Genomic DNA, 9,236 nt, shown 5'->3' on the forward strand with positions numbered 1-9,236 from the left:
GGCGCCGGGCGGCGGCAGAGAGGCCCCGCGGCGGCCGGGGGTTGGAACTCTCCCGGGCGCGGGCTGGCCGGTCAGGGCAGCTGCCCGGTAGCTGGCGACCGTGTTTGAGGCAGCTGTGAGGGGCTGGGCAGGAACTGCCGCCTCTCTCCGGTCAAGGGCGTCCGAGGTTGCTGCTCTACTTCTTTGGGGTTTTCGTGAGGCAGTTACTGCTTACAAATGGGGAGGGCTGACAGCCTGTGCGCGCAGACCTCTCATCAACGGCCAAGTTCGCCGAGCCAAGAGCCGTTCCTAAAATAAAACATCATGCCCAAACCTTTCTTAATTAGCCGGACCGAAGATGCTGTTTGCAGGGAGAGGTTCCCTGGACTGATGGTAATTTTTTTTAAGATTTCTGTTTCGTGTGGTTTAACAGCTGCAGATTTCAGGCTAGGAAGTGACTGAAGATAAAAACCCTGCAGCCTGCTTTAAGCTGCCTCTGACAGATTTTTCTTAGTATTAATTAGGGCATAATTGAGAGACACCGCAAAGCAGAGGTAATCATCTTGGTATTCCTAATCAATTTGTGCTACACCCTGAAAGGGGAAATAAGAAATCCCTTAATTTCTTTAACAGTCCACAGGCTTCCAGCATCAGAGGCCCTTCTTCCCGAAGAGGTCACTGCTGACGACACAATTCACTAGAGATGGACTATTTGACTTCAGATGACTCATTGGAAATTAAGAGAAGTTCATCAGTGTAGACCCATATATGCAATTGTTCTCCTGCCTTGAACTGAACAGAACCTAAGCGTCCAGCGTTTCTTGACAGATAAGCTTTCTCACATCAGTCTTTCTAGAACAAATGGGAGTCATACCCCTCATTACAGACAAAGTCCTAATACTAAGTAAGGGCTCTGAGGCACTATCCTTGTCAGATTCAGCCATCACAGATAAAGAGGTTAGCACAGCCAGCTGTCCACTCTGCCCCCCTGCTGTCCCTCCAACAAACAGCTGCTGTGTCGGCTTCTCAGCCTGAGCCCCTTTGACATATTACAGCTCGACATATTATGATAAATGCCACTTACTTCTGTTTACACTGACACACTGACTGTGAGTATTCAGAGACTTTGATTTATGGTTCCTGTTGGCTTCAGTTTTAAAGGCAGGAGCATTGTTAATTTTTGCTACTAAATCTGACAAGAATCGGAGCCTTAAGAACTATCTGAATTTCCAAATCATGCCCATATAACCAGCAAATTACACTGGTTGCTCCTCTTTCATGTTCTTAGTAAGGACTTAGTAATCAATTATATAAGAAGGTAAGTAGTTGTATAATGTTTTAGTGCACTCATTCATTTTATTATCCTATCCTATCAACTCTGGATCAGAGCATGCTGCATGCCCAGGGTTCCAGTGCCAGTATCATCCAAGCTGGCTCTTCAGTCTTTTTCTGTCAGAGAAAACCAGGAGGAGATTGGGAATGGTATGCATCTAGGACTCTATACGTACTCATGATTTCTTTAGGGTGCCCACATGGATGCAAAACCCTGAAAGCCTCCCAAGTTTTCTAGCCTTGACAGAGTTTGGGAACCAGAGAAGACATGCAAATAGATGACAGAACTGCATCAATGGTGATGTAACTTTAGAATTGATTTCTCCTGCTATAAGAGACAAAGTTACCTAAACACTTTCATCATCAAGGAATCACAGCATTGTATTACCTGACCCAGCCAAGCACAGACTAAACTCACAATAAGGTTAAGTATTTTGATTAGCTGTGCCTTCAAAATTTCATGGATCGAAAGAAACATAAGGAAGTAGTTTATACCTGATCACAATTAAAAAGATATTGTCCAGAGTTTGTCAGAACAGTGTCACTATGCCTTTGAATCTTGATGCTGAAGAAATATGAGTGTTGGGCATTATCAACAATCACTAGTCTGTTAAACTATTAGGAGGTGGAGGTGATGCCATGGTTTGAAATGAGGCTGTTTCCCTACTCACAAAGCCCCTGTTCCCTGGGCTGACATCTCCCCAGAACCCATCTGTGGGGGTTTTCACTGTGTGAGGAGGAGGTGGAAGTGGCAGAGGTACAGCAGGACAAGCCCTGGATAACATGGTGTGAGACACGGGGATACTGATAGTACAAAAAAAGCATCACCCATCCATACAGGTATTGCCTGGCCTTGCCTACTGACAGCACTGCTGTGCAGCCGCTGCTCTCTGGTGCAGCTTCGAGTCCCGAGATTCTGGCCTTCAGGACATCATCTCTGGTGACTGCAGCTGCTTTGGCTTAAGACCAGCCTTTACTGGCCACCCTGCCTCTCTGCCAGGAGTTACAGCCATGTGGGAAGACAAGCAGAGGCAAGGCCAGTGTGCTGGATTTCTCCAGCCAAGAGTTCTTTTCCCACTGGAACTCAGGCTGTGCTGGAGCTGGGGAACTGGCTCATCTGTCTGAGGGTTCTCCGTAGCCTGGCAGCAAGCACAGGGATGTCAGGATAACCTGAGCACGTCCCGCACATCTGCACAGATCAACTCTGCTGCACAAGGGCCAGAGGTCTAGGCTCCTGGGCAGCCGTGGCCTTGGCATATGTGTATTATGCCTCCTAGACACACGCACAGAAATGTGGATGGAAGTCTGACGGTGCTAAGCAAAATAGGCTTTGTCTCCAAAGCACAGCTGCTGCACATCACAGCCTGATATTTTGGCAGCAACTTCGTGCTTTGGCTGCTTAAACTACAACACTCGTCTGAGGTGGCTGAGGCATGGCCCCACATCTTTGCTACCAGGTCAGTAATGTTCAGCAGCGGGGAAGCACCCACACTGCTGGGGAAGGCCAGGTCTTGTACCACTGCAGCTGCTTCCATCGGACTGTGTCTGTCAGAGCCCTTCCTCACACATCTCCCTGCAGCTGGCAAATTTGTTGGGATAATGCAGAAAGGATAAAAACTGCCCCCAAGATTCTGGGAAGGGTTTTGGTGCAGTCATGGGTATGCCGCTGCAAATGCAGCACACTCCATGCACAGTGGGAACAAGTCAAAGGTGTGTTGCCTTAATTAATCCTTTCATGACAGTCACAGGCTAATTCACTAAAGATTAATTGCACTGTAAATAGCAAAAGGAGTGGTGTTCTGCTTGTGATAGATGGCAGCCACTGAGAAATTCTGAGACTGCTGTTTGGAGAGGGGGAAGAAACAGCAAGGTTTCTCTAGGACCCTTTCTTGAGAAGGGAACTGGGAAGAAGGGAAGCCCTAACTCTACCTGTGCATCTTTTGAAAGGCAAGGAAGTAAAGGATGGTTATGTATACTATGTGTATATGAGTTTTAACTCATATAAGTGTCTTCTCCCTAGGAGTGGTATGCTACAATGAAAATAATCCTGACCTCCTTCAGTGGACACATACCTCTGTTTATGGTCTTGCTGACCTCTCTGGGGCTTTGCATGGGATTAGGAACTGACATGTGTGCTCCAGCCAGGCTGCAGCATCATAGTTCCAGTTTGCAAAAGTAACATACCTGCTAATCCCCCGCAAACACACTCAGGGCGAACCTATACCACCGGCTGCTGCTCCCAGAGCAGGGCACAAGGGGTGCAAGTCACCTGCTGCCACTGAGGCAAAGGAAGGGCCACAAGAAGGAGCTACTGCACAGGAGAAGGAGCTACTGCACACGCTGTTGAAGCAGCAATGCCTCACCTCCTGCTGTGCATCCAGATAAACTCCCGGGACTCTGAGGAAACGTCCTGGGCCTGCAGTGTCCTGTATCTAAAAGCAAAGGAGTCCTTTGTGAGGATCCCCTCACAGCAGCCCCCCCCCATACCACCCTCAGCATACTGGTGAGGCACAGGCCACTCGCCTGCATTCAACTCTTCTGGCTTTTCAGAGGAAACTAAAATCTCTCTGCTGAGATACCACAGGCCTCCATTCCAGTGACTGCTCCCAGAATAAACACCTTTGCTTTCTTCAGAGGAATTTCTCCTGAAAGGACCAGCTTCTGTTTGCTGTCTTAAAATAAATAATCTCTTAACTGTACACAGCTCCCCCCTCCCCAGCCTGTCTCATTCCTAAACCCTGGAGAGAGCTCCAGGAGAATGACTTGAGCTTTCCCTTCTGCTCTTGCATGAAGCACATGAGGTCTCTGGCTTCATGACAAACACTTAGTCGTAATTGAATTGTAGCTCTTCTCTAAACCTTCCCTGTAGATATAGCACTGGGTGACCTGGAAGGAAGCTCTTTACAGGGTTTCCTTTGTCTGCAGATCATAATTTGCAAGCCAAAAATGTACACAGAAAACTCCTTGCCGATTACCTAATCTGCACACTCAGCCTGTGCTCCCGTTTGAGTTACTGCTTTCATGCATCAGCACAAGAGAAAAAACTGGCATCCCTCTCACTTTGGTAATATGACATAGGTGTGTCAAAGCCATTGCCCATGGGGCACAAGAGACTCCAGTTGTGCTAAGGCGGGTTTTATTACAGAAGCTTGCAGGTAAGATTGGAACCATGCAGAGAGGAAAAGATGCCAACTGGGCAACTCTGCTTTCTTACCCAAAAGGGAGCTGACTTCTGTATAGCCAAGCCTCTCCAGGAGGGTATGGATTTGTAAGCATTTTCTGCTATGTGTCATCTAAGGACAGTCTGGATTCCTTGCAAGAGGGGAGACCCAGAGCTGCAGAGGTGGAAAGCCCCAATCAGAACAAAACCATTTACACTTCACAGATGGCTTTAGCAATGCTTATTAATTAGGTTCTGGTGACCTCTAGAGGCCTTTACTCCAAAACACCTGATTTCTGAGAACCTTTCCTGTTCTGGAACGAGCACAACAGTTCTGCTCTATTTTAAGTTTCAAATCAAGATTAATTTTAGCCTTCGCGGAGAAGGTATCGGGGAATAGTAATTGATGGTTATTCTTTTCCTCCCACTAAACATGGTAACAATAAGTCTCTGTGTGCAGCAACCTCGAAGCCTGCACAATAACTATTGCAGGTACTCTGGAGATTCCCATTTTGCAAGAAATTTGCTTTGTGTATTGCCAAGTAAGAGAGGAACTACTCTTCCTTCATTATCTCTAACGATACATTCAACTAATCACTGATCCTGGAAAATCTGCCCACCTATCTGGTGAGATAATCTGGTTTCTTAGATGCATGTAAATTATGTGTGCTTAAGATACAGGTGTTACACGTGCATTAAGATGTCTTTGCAGAACACAACCTTTGTGGGCCAGTCCTTGCAAGGGAGTGCTCGAGTACTGTGCTAGTCCTCTCAGACTGGAGTATGACCACGTTTTCTGAAAAATTATTTTCAGCTGCAAACAGGGAAAAATTGACAACCCACCAGATTCAGGGCCAAGCAACACTATGTGAAAATTAGCTTCTACCTGTATTGTAAAACAACAGTAAAATTACCTGCAGAGAAGAGTGATGCAAGAAAATATCTGAGAAAAAATGCAGTTAATTATACATGTGGATCAGCTTTTTTTCTTAATGAGATAAATAATAGGGGCAGCTGATGGAGAAGGGGAGAAACCACTGAGCTGATTTTCTTTCCTCTTGAGCAGCTGAGATACTGGGTTGAAACCATAACGAGGATCTATGAGAACTGGAAGGAAAGATGGAAGAGTAGTGAGACACTGCCTAGAGAGATGCTGGGGAGTTAACAGGGGGAGGCTTACAGCCATAGAGGAGCTTTGCAAGAAGCAGATAGAAAAGCTGGAGGAGGTGAAGCATATCTGCAGTAACGCACAGCTCAAAAAGCTCTTCAGCAAACTTTCACTCTTACCGGGGTGTGTGGGAAATCTAAAGATTTCTAATTTAAGAGCACCCAGCTGTACTTCCAGATTTAATTATTAGTTGCTTTTTCTACCCCCCCCCAATTGTTTTTCTCTTTGCATTTCCTAAGGGACATCCTACCAACACTTTAAAGGAAGCATTTATTTGGTGACAACGACACTGGAGGCTACAGCCAGGGTAGTTTGTGCATCCAGCTTAGGAACCAAATACAATAGCACAAGTATATTCTCTTGCTTGATAGATGTGACCCATAAGAGAGGAAAAAACCCTGTATGTTTTGGTATTTTTTATTTTCTTATGGCATAATGATGGATGAGGGGGTTTTGAAAAGAAAAATGTCATTATTTTCTTGTTGTGTTTGGGGTTTTTTTTCCCCATAATCTCTTGCTTTGTTCTTGCTCTTTTTGCTATGTAGGCAATAGAGCTGAAGGAATTTCATGCCTCAAAACAGAAAGGCATCCTGAGCTACCGAAGAGAATTAAAAATGGAGTAAGGAGGAAAGATTTTTAAAAGGATTTAAAAATAATTTTTATTCAGACTGTAAAAAGTCTTCTGAGATTGTTTGAATCAAAACTCCTGAGAAACACATGGGAAAAAAGCTCAATTTGTTAAAGATCTGCATTCTCCCGTATCTTCTAAGTGCAACCTACAAACCTAATTTGTTTTCATTGGTCCTCTGAGAAGTCCTCTAGCAAAAGAAGGCTGGGGGTAGGGCGAACCTCTCTTTTTTTATATTTGTGAGATGAAAAGAAAGCCAAGCTCTAAAGCCACTTGCATAACCTTTGTAATGCACTAGGTAGTAAAAACAAACAAAAAACCAAAAGACATTTATTTTGCAGTTGCCAAGAAATGCTAGCTCTGTATAGTGCACAAGCCTTTTTAATTTAAACAGGTTTGTTGGCTGGGTACTTCTGATCAATAGTACAACAGTACTAATCAGAAAATGACAGGTACTTTTCACGTGGACTTTTTCTGGATAAAACCTTCTGAACTTTGATAATTTCTTAACCAAACATGAGAAAAAAAAATATTGCTCCTGCCTTTTCTTCAGATACTGTTTTTCCTTTCTTTGTCCGAGATAAAATAGGAGAAAAAGGAAACATGGACGAAAGAAAACAAGCATAAAATGGGAAAACAGAGAAGTGAAACTCCACCTCTCTCCAAGTAACTGTTGGTTTTTTTCATTAAATATGCCATTACACTTAAGATTTCCATTTCCAAATGGAAAAAATGTGACTGGCTCCAAATATAAGAACAATGCCTGAGGGCAGGCCTAAAGAGAGCAATAAATCAGAGCAGAAATATTTTGCTTGGGGAGCACATCATGATTAGAACATAAATAATCCTCTTTTCTTCTATATGCAACATAAAATAAACACAGCTGTGTGCACAGGCGCACGCACATACACATGCTCATACACATATACCCATCTCGGCCCCATTTCCCCAGGGCAGTTGTCTGACAGCATAAGAGGTGAAGGGTTATGACAGAGGGATCAGTGACGTGGTGTCTACTGAAAATCTCAACAAAATAGAGTAGTGGAGCCAAGCATGGAGAGAGTAGTCAGAGATGTCACCAGGAGGAATCAACCCCTCGGCTGCTGGCCAACAGGAAACTGTACCAGTCCTCTCAATAAAATACTACTTATTTCTTATTAATCATGACAGTCCCAAAATATTTGCTTCTCTGTGGCAGGATCACATAATGGGGGGTGGCCTTAAATTGGGGCCGTGCTGAGAGAGAGACTTGCCAGGGTATGTGTCTACTCCGAGTTCTACTTCCAGAGCTCAGGATTGTTGCACAAATCATGCATAGGTTGCCTCTGTAGGTGAGATGCTTGTATGGGACTGATTTCAAGGACAATATCTGGGGCTCCAGAGCCACCCATTTGGCCTGGGCTCCCAGGAACCTGTTGCTAGCACACAGCAAACTTGAGGGTCATGCTGCTGAATGTGGCCTTGCTGCACGAGCTACACACAGACTTATCTCATGGCCTATGGGAGAGAGGTTGCTCTCTACGTTGGGCAAACCCAAAACATTACAGGTGCTGCAGATGTGCTCATGTGCACCCACAGCAACTCAACCCAGACTCAAGGACAAGATTTGTTTTCTCCACTTTGGGCCCTCTCACTGGCCTTCCACAGTTTTCTCTCCCAGCAGGCATGGTATTACTTTTCCTTGTCCACCTGAACATTTCTGTAGTGATTTTTAGCACCAGAAATGAAAAGAGAGTTTTTTTGATTAAAGGACCCTGAGGAAAGGTGAGGCACGGAAACAAACTCTACAACTCAGAAAGAGTTATAAAGCAGGCATGTTTATTCCGGCCCGGGTGCAAGGGGATTTCTCCACAAAGCTTGCACACCATCTCTGGCAAGTAGCCAGATATTTATTACAACAAAACACACATATTCATTTGGAAGGGCTGGGTTATTACAATTAGTTCGGGGAATAGGTGTGATTGTTAGAATTATTCAAGGGGAGAAGTATGTGGTCCTCTTTGCAGTGTCCTGCTGTTAAGCAAAGTCTAGATGTCTCCTTCCTCTTCATGAATTTTTCAACTTTGCTTCCTGCTCATGCTCTCTGGCCCTTTGGTTCCTCTCCAGATTGTAGAGTCAGCCTTTTACCTGTTTGTTTTGTTAATTGGAACTTTTGTGTCTGTTAAGATGTTCCAGAAAGTAAGTCCTTTAGCTGGCATGTCTCCCCCTTTATATCAAAGACAGGGATTAGTTTACTATCTATCCTGTTTTCTGTAAGAATGATATCTAGTTAACATTGCCTGAGGGCTAGCACTCCTTTGGGTTTTTTTTTTTTGCTTTCCTCAGATCAAAGGTAGCTTTGGTGTCTTTAGGGAGGCTTCCAAAATACAGTACAGGTAGACCTAGGTGAGCCACAAAAGTGGGAGTGATGCTGGGGCAACTGTTTTCCCTACCAGTCCTGAGGACCTTCCAAGACGAAAACAATTCAATTCAAAGTTAGTCTCAGGCATCTAGACGGATCCTGGGTGGGCCAAAGCTCTTTGGCAAGGAGGAAAGCAAATTCACATACCTTCCAGCAGAACTTGCTGGGACCTGTGTGGTAATTTCCTCCCTCTTAGATCTTCCAGTGAATTTTTCCATGAGAGGGATAATCTAACCTAATCACTTCCATTTGACCCAGTTTAATCACCACCTTCCTGAAACAGAGTTAATAGGCACTTACTGCTAACCAGCAAGCAAGGGAGGATGGTTCATAAAAGATCTCGGAAAATCACTCTACAGTTCCTAATGCACTCCATTTTGTTCTTTTGTTACCAAGAGTTGGTAACTTCTGAGGCTAAACCACAATACATCTTGAGCTCGCTAAGCTAAAAATACTGACTCACCAATGACAGAATACTAATGAATCCTCCACAAGAAAAGTAATCCATCATTTGCCTTCACACAGGAACACACACAAGTGTTTAAATATCTAAAGATTTTGTACAGCC

This window comes from Athene cunicularia (genome assembly GCF_003259725.1).
Source record: "Athene cunicularia isolate RWA chromosome 1 unlocalized genomic scaffold, athCun1 chr1_part1, whole genome shotgun sequence".
Classification (NCBI taxonomy): domain Eukaryota; kingdom Metazoa; phylum Chordata; class Aves; order Strigiformes; family Strigidae; genus Athene; species Athene cunicularia.